The sequence below is a fragment of the Peromyscus maniculatus genome, chromosome 5 (assembly GCF_049852395.1).
Source record: "Peromyscus maniculatus bairdii isolate BWxNUB_F1_BW_parent chromosome 5, HU_Pman_BW_mat_3.1, whole genome shotgun sequence".
Lineage (NCBI taxonomy): Eukaryota > Metazoa > Chordata > Mammalia > Rodentia > Cricetidae > Peromyscus > Peromyscus maniculatus.
Window position 1 is genome coordinate 86843732 of NC_134856.1, and position 10623 is coordinate 86854354.

The window sequence follows — 10623 nt, forward strand, 5'->3', positions numbered from 1 at the left end:
AGACATTGAAAGGGTCTGTTGGGAAATGAATGGAATCCGAAGACTAGCTTTTTTAAGTCACTTAAATATTCCCATAACTATATGACTAATGAAGTTTTGGCTTACTCTTCTTTATATTCTTATTGAAAATACGGTGATAATGTTTATAGTTTATTTAGAAAGAAGACAGATAAATTAAAATTCCATTAAAATCTCTCAAAATCCTCCCACTACAAACAATAAATTTCCCCCCTTTTTTTGGAGGGGTGGAGTGCAAACAGCTAGGACAGGCTGCTAGTTAGAAAGGAAGACCCGCCGGGCGGTGGTGGCGCACGCCTTTAATCCCAGCACTCGGGAGGCAGGGGCAGGCAGATCTCTGTGAGTTTGAGGCCAGCCTGGGCTACCAAGTGAGTCCCAGGAAAGGCGCAAAGCTACACAGAGAAACCCTGTCTCGGAAAAAAAAAAAAAAAAAAGAAAGGAAGACCCTTCGTTCGAGGCCTGAGGCTTCTCTCTTGGAGCTGTTGAGTCTCTCTTGCTCATTAAGAACAACAGTTTCTCATGTCAGAGTCCCAACCTTCTTTTTTTTTTTTAATTCTTGTAGTCTTTACATAGAGAAAAGTGGGAGATTAACCTTTCCTAGGTTTCTAGTGGTTCGTTGGCCCTGCCCTCTTTTCTCTCTTCTCTAGTCTGCTAGCATAGGCGAATTTAGCACACCTTCCCCTTTCTGTTATATTCTTCTTCTCCTTCCTTCCTTACTTTCTAGGCATCATGCCTTCCAATCCCACTCTTCCTTTAGAAGAGCCATATCTGCTGAGATACCAAGTGGTAAAGTAGTTCCCACTGAATGCATTCTCCTCACCTCCACCCAACCTAAGGGAACTGCCCCTCTTCCTTCCACAGGGGAATCTAGTCTGTATGATTCAGCCACGCTACTCACCAAAGATCACATCATTAACTGTTGACAAGTCTCCCTTCACTCACTGAACAAATATTTATAGGCCCCTATTCTGCCAAGCCAGGTCAAGTCCACAGAGGTGAACAAGACCAATAAGACCCAGTCTCTAAAATCTCCCTTCCTCTGGCTTGAATATCTTTGCATCCTCAGAACATACTGAAATCTCTGACTCATAGTTCACACTTACTTTGTCAATTCCCCTTTTTCAAATTTCCGGTTTTATTCCATGGGATTACTTAATTTTTTGGAAAATAAAAACATAAATTAGCAGGAAAATAATACAAAGTAATTCATCTATACTGGTGCTAAGCAGAAATTAACACTGTCCCATTTTAGGTAGGTGTAGATTAGACAGTAATACAAATCATCTTAAAATAGGCTCATGGGTGGGGGAGATGGCTCAGTTGTTGAAGCGATTGCTGCAAAGCCTGAGGAATTGGGTTCTGATCCCCAGTAAGCACGGTAAAAAGTTAGGTTTGACCCCACCAGGGGGAGGCAGAGATGTGTATCACTTGAACCTGCTGGCCAGCCAACCTAGCCAAATCAATGAATTCTAGATTCAGTGAGAGACCCTGTCTCAAAACATAAGATGGAGAGTATCTAAAGAAGAAAAACAAATGTTGACTTCTGAATTCCAATATGGATACACACACACACACACACACACACACACACACACACACACACACACAAGATCATAGGACATTTGAGCTTTGTTTTCAGACAACCCACAAGAGTGACCATCAGCATTCTGAATGACTTCATCTCCTACTTGAATGAAAGCTTGCACATGAGGAGACACACATATGCACCACTGACTGGAACAGTCTTGGCCTTGAATTTACTTTTGTGTTTTTCTTTGTACTGCACCAACAGTGAAGTTTAGCGGATGTCTTTCATTTGGAGGCAAGAGCATAAAAGAATGCAAGGAGTTGATTCCCCAAAGACAAGGGAACCCCAGGCACTCAGGGTGCCCTCAGGACTGTGGAACCTCCTGAATCACTCTGGGGGCATATCACAGACCCCTAAAGATGATAGGTTCCCCTTTCTGTGCACATTGATGTTTAAATACCCACTACAGGCAGCATCGGTTCTTGGGCTGGGAGTGGGGAGCTCAGAGTCAAACAATGGAAGCTGCTTTCAACTTTTGAGAATGTCTCTTTCGTAGCCATTAACCTCTCCCTACAGCGATGATGAGTTATTACCCCTACTACCACTGATGGCCTATCCTTAGCATGATTAATTAATTTCTTAGTTGAACATAAAAGATTCTAAACAACCTATCATCTGATTAAGTCTACTGGGATATTAAAAAGATATTATCCTAGGGAGGCAAACACAACACAGTGCCTTAACTTAAAAGTGTGCTGTGATCCTTTCTCTTGATACTGGAAAAGCATTGGATAAAACTCAGATCTGTTCATGATGAAAATGTCCAGTGCTCTAGTTCCTGTCCTCCCTGACCAGACAAAATCCTGACAGAAGCAACTTAAGAAGGGCAGGTGTGTTGGGCTCATGATTTGAGTGCACAGTGATGGGGAAGGCAAGACCATAGAGCTTGAAGCAGCTGGCCAGATGTCATGTGCAAGCAAACAGAGAGAGGTCCATGCTGGGGCTCAGCTCACTTTCTACTTTCTATTCTGCCCAGGACCCCAAACTCTGGGACAGTGCTGTCCACATTTAGGGTGCATCTTCTCTCTTCATGTAACCCTCTCTGGAAACTTTCTCGGAATTATGTTCCCATGGTGATTCTGAGTCCCATCGAGTTGACGGCCAAAATTAACCACCACATTCAGTAAGCTAGGAACAAACGGAAGCCTTCCCGTGGTACTTAGAAGTGAAATACTAGGGCTAAAGAGATGGCTAGGCAGTTAAGAGCACTGGCTTCTCTTCTGGATGATCCAGGTTCAATTCCCAGAACCCACATGGTGACTCACACCTGTATCTCTTGCCCCAGGGGCATCCAATGCTCTCTTCTGGCATTTTTAGGCCTTAGACACGCACATTCATGCAAGCAAAATACCCAAACACATAAAATAAAAGTGAAAAAAAATCAGTAAAATATTGGAAATACTTATCTCCATCATAATTTATTTTATTTTTTTGCAGCAGTGGGATTGAAGGGTCTTGTGCATGCTTGCCTAGTACCCTACTTCTGAGCTGTAATCATTTTGTCTTTTGTGATACAGATTCCATTAATTTTCCTCAGGTAGGACTTGAACTATTGATCCTATTGCCTCAGATTCCCCAAAAATAGCCAGGATTCAAGGCCTGGGCTACTATTCTAATTTTAATTTTAAAATGCAAAGTATCAGCTTGCTATAACTATTGGACATTGTCTCACCAATCTTGCCCAACCAATTAAGAAAAAACAGGAAGGCTAAACACTACAAAAGAACAAACTAAACAGATTTTTATTCCTCTCAATTATCTACCCTAATTAATGTGTCAAATTTTCCATTCGCAGAACAATTTTGTGGAATGAGTGTTAATATTATTCTTACTCATGAAAGGTTTCAGAACTAGGAAAATCCATAGCCAAGATCTGACCTCAGGCAATCTTATGTCAGGTCCCTGTATTTTATTACAGTATTAGCTACTTTTCTGTTCCTGTGATAAAGTACCACTACCAAAAGCAACCTCAGGAAGAAAGGGATTATTTTAGCTTATGGTTCCAGAGGGATAAAATCGATAATCATAGGAGAGGCATGACAGCAGGAAGTGGGGGCCACAGGAAGCAGGGGGAACACAGGAAATAAGGGGCCACAGGAAGTGGGGAGACACAGGAACTGTGAGTGAGTCTTAGGCTCTTAAAACCAGTACTCAATGACATACTTCCTCTAGCAAGGCTCCACCTCCTAAAGTTTTCACAACAGCCCCAAACCGTACCATCCACTGGAAACCCAGTGTCCAAACACATGAGCTCACACAGGGGTCATTTGATAATTCCTAAATATAGGTCCAAAATTAAAAATACAGATGACTGATAATGATCATAACTATGAAAGTAGGCTGCCAAGCTTCCTAGCCATTTAGCCTTAAATGTTTAAAAACAAGCAAACAATGAGACTGAAAAGCTAGCTTAAATATCATGGCTTTCCCCCTAATTTAATAAAAATGAAAATAAAAACATCCTTCATTAAAGTAAGAAAAATTTTGAGAGCCACAGAAGAATGTGAACCCTCTCAATGTCTCCTAATTATGAAATTTAAACAAAGGATGTGCCTGTATTGTTTTCTCATTGCATGAGACTTTACTGGTCAGTTAAAGCCTTGCTTCTCTTGTGAGAACTACAGTTCGTTTGTGTGCCTTGGGAGTGGGGTAAGTGTCCTGTGCTTTTCCTTCAGCCTCACAAAATTCAAATTGGTCAGTGGGATTGTGAATATGGGAGAAAGGGGGCCTTTCTAACAAGAAGACAAAAACCACGTGGACACTTTGTTACCTACAAAAGGATTCAGACCAGTAAGCATAATAAATACGGGAGTCCTGGGGCAAGCACTAGCATCGCAGTGAAGAAAAGTTTGCATCAAATGTCTAATGTCATTAAATATCAGGAATCATGTCCCCAGAAAGAAATGTTCTGAATTTCTTGAATGCAAGACAACCCACAGTAGCAAATTAGATCTCATGATGCATCTGAGGATACACACAGGGTAAAAACACTATGCAAGTATGCAATATGAGATGGCCTTATGCTCTAAGGCAGAATTGCTACTCACCAGAGCAATGACACTTGGGAGAAACTATGAGCAGAATGATGGAGGAAATTCCTTTTCCTGGAAGACACAGCTCATCAGCCACCAAGCTACTCACACAAGTGACAAACTATATGAATATAAAATGTGAAGGAAAAGTTTCCACCATAAATCATCATCCTTTACAATACTTGAGAGAACTCACTAAAAAGAAATGAAAATATTGCATGTGGAAAACTCTTTACAAGAAGTCCCAGGTCAACAGATATTAGAGAATTCATACAGGGAAAAAAACAAAAAACAAACAAACAAAACAAAAAAAAAGTAAATGTAATGAATGTGGAAAGACTGTTCCCAGTATTACATATCTGATAACAGTTTTTAAAATAAAAAGAATGAGAAGCTGGAGAGATGACTCCATAGGTAAATTGTTTGCCACTTAAATTGAGGACCTGAGTACAGTAGACTAGAAGTCATGTAAAGCCCCCCCACACACACACACACACAAGAATGAATAGAAGTTTGTTGGACTGAGATTAGAGCTTAGTCAGTAAAAGCATTTGCTCTGAAATTATGAAGACTTGGGTTTGAATCCCCATCACCTACGTAAAGATTCAAGCATGGCTCCATTTGTGGGTCTGCAACTCCAGCACTAGAAAATCCGGAGAACTCACAGGCTTGCCAGCTAGCGTAGCCTAAACAAGGAGCTTTCAGTTAAGTGAGAGACCATATGTCAAGGCAATAGGGCAGACAGCAACAGAGGAAGGTACCTGATGACCCATTTTAGGCCCTGGATGTGCACGCATGGGCATATACACCACATGTTCATGAGCATGCACAACAACAACAACACACACACACACACATACACACATACACACATACATGCACACAAACGCTCCCTCACAACAATTAGGAGTTTAAATGGAAATAAAATCAGACTAGGAAAGCAAGTCATAGCCAGGTGGTCATGAAATCTGATATAATAGACACAAATTCACTCTGCCTATGTTCCTGCTTTTCTATTCTTTGTTTTATTTTATTGTGGATACATTTTCTCATGCAAAACATTCTGATTACGGTATCTATGCCCCCTCCCCTTCTCAATTCCTTCCTGCCTCCCTTCTCATCCAGATCCACACCCTTTGTGTCTCTCCTTAGGAAAAAAACATAGGCATCTAAGGAATAATAATAAAATAAGATAGGATACAATACGATAAAACAAAAACAAATTGGAATACAGCAAAGCAAACAAACAGAAGAGACGAAGATAAAACACAAGAAACACAAATAGATGCAAAGACACACACATTTGCACACACGGAATCTGATAAAAACACAAAACCAAAAGCCATAATATGTCCACACAAGATCTGGAACATTAAAAAACACACAACAGCAACAACAAAAACCCTGCTACAACATTATGAGACAAAGAGCCTCCAAAGGAAGCTGTTGAGTTTGTTTTGTGTTGATCATCTACTGCTGGGCTTAGGGCTGCTGTGGAATAATCTGTTTGTACTCTATGAAGATGTGTCACTCTGATTGGTTGAATAAAGAGCTGAATGGCCAGTAGCTAGGCAGGATTTCTTTCTTTTTTTATTTAAGAAAATTTTTTATTCATTTTACATACCAACCACAGATCCCCCTCTTCTGCTTCCTCAGTCTTCCCCACCACCACCACCACCCATCTCCTCCTCCAAAAGGGTAGGAGCTCCCATGGAGAGTTAGCAAGCCTGGTACATTCAGTTGAGGCAGGACCAAGCCCCTCCCCATAAATCAAGGCTGAGCAAGGCATCCCACCATAGGTAATGAGCTCTGGAAAACCAGCTCAGGCACAGGGATAGATCCTGATCACACTGCCAGGGGCCCCTCAAAGAGACCAAGCTACACAACTGTCTCCCAAATGCAGAGGGTCTAGTCCAGTGACATGCAGGTTCCACAGCTGTCAGTCTAAAGTTTGTGAGTTCATACAAGCTTGGTTCAGTTGTCTCTGTAGATTTCCCCATCATGATCTTGACCACCACCCACCCCCACCCCCGCCTTGTTCATACAATCCCTCTTCCATCTCTTCAACTGGACCCCTGGAGCTCGGCTTAGTGCTTAGCTGTGGATCTCTGCATCTGCTTCCATCAGTTACTGGATGAAGGAACGATGATGACAGTTAGGGTATTTGCCAATCTGTTTACCGAGTTCAGGCACCCTCTCCACTATTTCTAGTAGTCTGATCTGGAGTCATCCTTGTGGATTCCTGGGAATTTCCCTAGCACCAGGTTTCTCCCTAGCCCCATAATGTCTCCCTCTATCAAGATATCTCTTTCATTGCTCTCTCTCTCTGTCCCTCCCCCAGCTCTACCATCCTGCTAGGCAGGATTTCCAGGCATAGAGGACACTGGGAAGAAGAAGGACAGAGACACCAAGAGATGCAGAGCAAGCAGGATGGAGAATATGGAAATGAGGTAATAAAGCCATGAAGTGGCAAGTAAATTAATAGAAATGAGATAATTTAAGTTATAAGAGCTAGTTAGAAACAAGCCTAAGCTCTTGGCTGAGCTTTCATGATTAATATTGTTTCCATGTCATTATTTGGGAGCTGGCTGGTGGAACAGGGAAGAATTGTTCATATGGCCTACATTTAAGAGTGGTTTGTTTCCCCCAGAGAGACTCCCTTGGAGGAAACTAAGTTTTGACTTGCAAAGTGTTATTAGTTGAAGATAGTATCTGGATTAGGGATGGTGGTATGTACCCACTTCTTTCAGCTCTAGGACCCCATCTAATGCGGAATTGTGTGGTCCCTATACATGCTGCCACAGTCGGCTAGTTCATATATGCACTGGTCATGCTGTGTTGAAAAGTGTTTGCTCCCTTCGAGTCCTCCATCCCCTCTGGCGCTTTCCTCTTTTTGCCTCCTCTTCTGCAGAGCTCCCTGAGCCCTGGGAAGAGGGATTTGATGGAGATATCCCTTTTAAGGCTGAGTGTCCTAAGGTCTCTCACTCTGTACATTGTCTGGCTGTGGGTCTCTGTATTTGTTCCCATCTGCTGCAGGAGGAAGTCTCTCTGATGATGGCAAGTAAGATACTGATCTATGAGTATGGCAAAATGCCATTAGGAGTCCTTTTATTGCTATGTTTCTTTAGCAGAACAGTAGTATTTGGTTTTCCCCAGCTCTCTGGCCCATATCGTTTCAGTCTTGGCCATCTGAGAAGTGTGGGGTATGGGTTTCATCTCATGGAGTGGGCCTTAAATCAAATCAAATATCAGTTGGTTAACCCCACAATTTTGCACCAGCATATCTTATAGTCAGGTCATCATTGCAGATGGAAGGGTGTGTAGTTGGGTCAGTGTTTGCCTTTCTCCTTAGACAGTGTGCAAAGTAACTTCCAGTGCTATGGACATTAGTCAGTAGGGATAAGGGTTCTAGGTAGGCACAAGCTCAACTCAATGAGTTGTGTAGGTGCTGTCTTCAGCAAAAGAGCTGTGCCACCAGTTTGTGGAGAGCAACCAATAGCTTTGATAATAGCCTTGATAGTTTGGAAGTTCCCATGGGACCCCTTTCACAAAGAACCCCATTACGTGTAACCCATTGCTGGTACTGGAATCTTCATTTGGTGATGAGAGATGTTCAGATGGGGCTCTGTCTCTGCTGTTATTTGGTGATTCCATTTAGGCTGCCTTCGTGTATATATGTATTTTATGAAGCTTCTCCTGTATTAAGTTTCCATAAAACCTCTCAAATGGCCCTTACTTTTTAGCTATCCCTACCTGTATTTCCTCCTCATTATCCTCTCCCTCTCCCCATTTGATCCTCCCCCCTCATGTATCCATAACTATTGATTCTATTTTCCCTTCCTAAGGAGTGCTAACCCTCCCCACTAGTCCCTTACTCTATACCTAACCTCTGTCGTTATATAGACTATATTTTGGTTATGACTAACCTAACAGCTAACATTCACATATAAGCAAACACATACCATACTAGTCTTTTTGTGTCTGGCTTGCGTCATACAAGATGATTTTTTTCTAGTTCCGTCCATTTACCTGTGAATTTTACCATATCACTTTTTAAACAACTGAGTAATATTTCATATATATATATATATATATATATATATATACATATACATATATATCACTTTATTAGTTAATATGTTGAAGGACATCTAGGTTGTTTCCAATTTCTGGTTATTATTAATAGAACAGTAATGAACATGAATGAAGAAGAGTCTCTGTAGGAGGATAAATCATCCTTTGGGTATATGCCCAAGAGCAGTATAGCTGGATCTTGAGGTAGATCAATTCCCATTTTCCTAAGAGACCACCACATTGATTTTCATAGTGACTGTATAGGTTTGCACTCCCACCATATATGGATGAGTGTTCCCCTTACTCCACACCCTCACCAGCATGAACTGTCATTTGTTTTATTGATCTTAGCCATTCTGACTGGTGTAAGATGAAATCTCAAAGTAGTTTTGATTTGCATTTCCCTGATGGCCAAGGATGTCTAACATTTCCTTAAGTGTTTCTCAACCATTTGTTTATCAATTTTGAGAACTCTCTGAATATATCTGTACCATACTTTTAAATTGGGTTATTTTCTTGATATCCAGTTTTTTTAATTCTTTATATATTTTGGATATTAGTCCTCTATCAGATATGTAGTTAGTAAAAATATTTTCCCATTCTGTAGCCTACCATTTTGTCTGAATGGTAGCATCCTTTACCATTCAGAAGCTTCTAAGTTTCATGAGAAGCTAATTGTTTATTTAATAAATAGAAGTCCTATTTCTTAATTGTTGATCTTAGTGCTTGTGCTTTAGATGTTCTGTTAAGAGAGGGTTTATTTTCTGTGCCAATGCATTCAAGGCTATTCACCACTTCCTTTTCTAGTTACTTTAGTCTATCTGATTTTACACTGAGATCTGTGATCTATTTAGTGTTGAATTCTGTGCAGGATGATAAATATGGATCTATTTGCATTCTTCTACATGAAGCCATCCAGTTTGACTATGAATATTTGTTGAAGATGCTGCTTTTTTTCTTGGGTGTAATTCTGGCTTCTTTATCAAAATCAGGTGCCCAGCTGGGCATCAGTGGCACATGCCTTTAATCCCAGCATTTGGGAGGCAGAACCAGGAGGATCTCTGTGAGTTAGAGTCCAACCTGGTCTACAGAGCAAGATCCAGGACACCAAACCTACACAGAGAAACCTTGTCTCAAAAAAAAAACAAAAAACAGGACCCCAAGAAAGACACGGGGATCGCCCAATGACAGAGAAATGGATGAGATGAACAGCCTGGACATGAGTGGGGGTAATGAAGGGCGAGGGGCGAGGGAAAGAGAGCTTGGGGGAGCGGGAGATCCCAGCTGGATCAAGAACAGAGAGGGAGAACAAGGAATGGGAGACCATGGTAAATGAAGACCACTTGAGAATAGGAAGAAGCAAAGTGATAAAGAGGCCCACAGAAATCCACAAAGTTGCCCCCACAATAGATTGCTGGCAATGGTCAAGAGACAGCCCAAACTGACCTACTCTGGTGATAGGATGGCCAAACACCCTAATTGTCATGCTAGAAACCCCATCCAATGACTGAGGGAACTGGATGCAGAGATCCACGGCCAGGCCCCGGGTGGAGCTCCGGGAGTTCAATTGGCAAGAAAGAGGAGGGTTTATATGAGCGAGAATTGTTGAGACCAAGATTGGATAAAGCACAGGGACAAATAGCCAAACAAATTGAAACACATGAACTATGAACCAATGCCTGAGGGGCCCCCAACTGGATCAGGCCCTCTGAATGGGTGAGACAGTTGATTGGCTTGATCTGTTTGGGAGGCATCCAGGCAGTGGGACCAGGTCCTGTGCTCAGTGCATGAGCTGGCTGTTTGAAACCTGGGGCTTATGCAGGGATGCTTGGCTCAGCCTGGGAGGAGGGGACTGGACCTGCCTGAACTGAGTCTACCAGGTTGATCTCAATCCTTGGGGGAGTCTTTGCC

At 41.9% G+C, this 10623-nt stretch overlaps 1 non-coding gene across 1 annotated transcript; it reads right to left on the reverse strand.

Moving 5' to 3' along the window:
- Window positions 1-1914: 1914 nt before the first annotated feature.
- On the reverse strand, window positions 1915-2046 carry LOC121829896 (small nucleolar RNA SNORA68). Its single transcript, XR_006072949.1, has one exon. It is a non-coding gene; the product is annotated as a small nucleolar RNA SNORA68 (small nucleolar RNA).
- Window positions 2047-10623: the final 8577 nt, after the last annotated feature.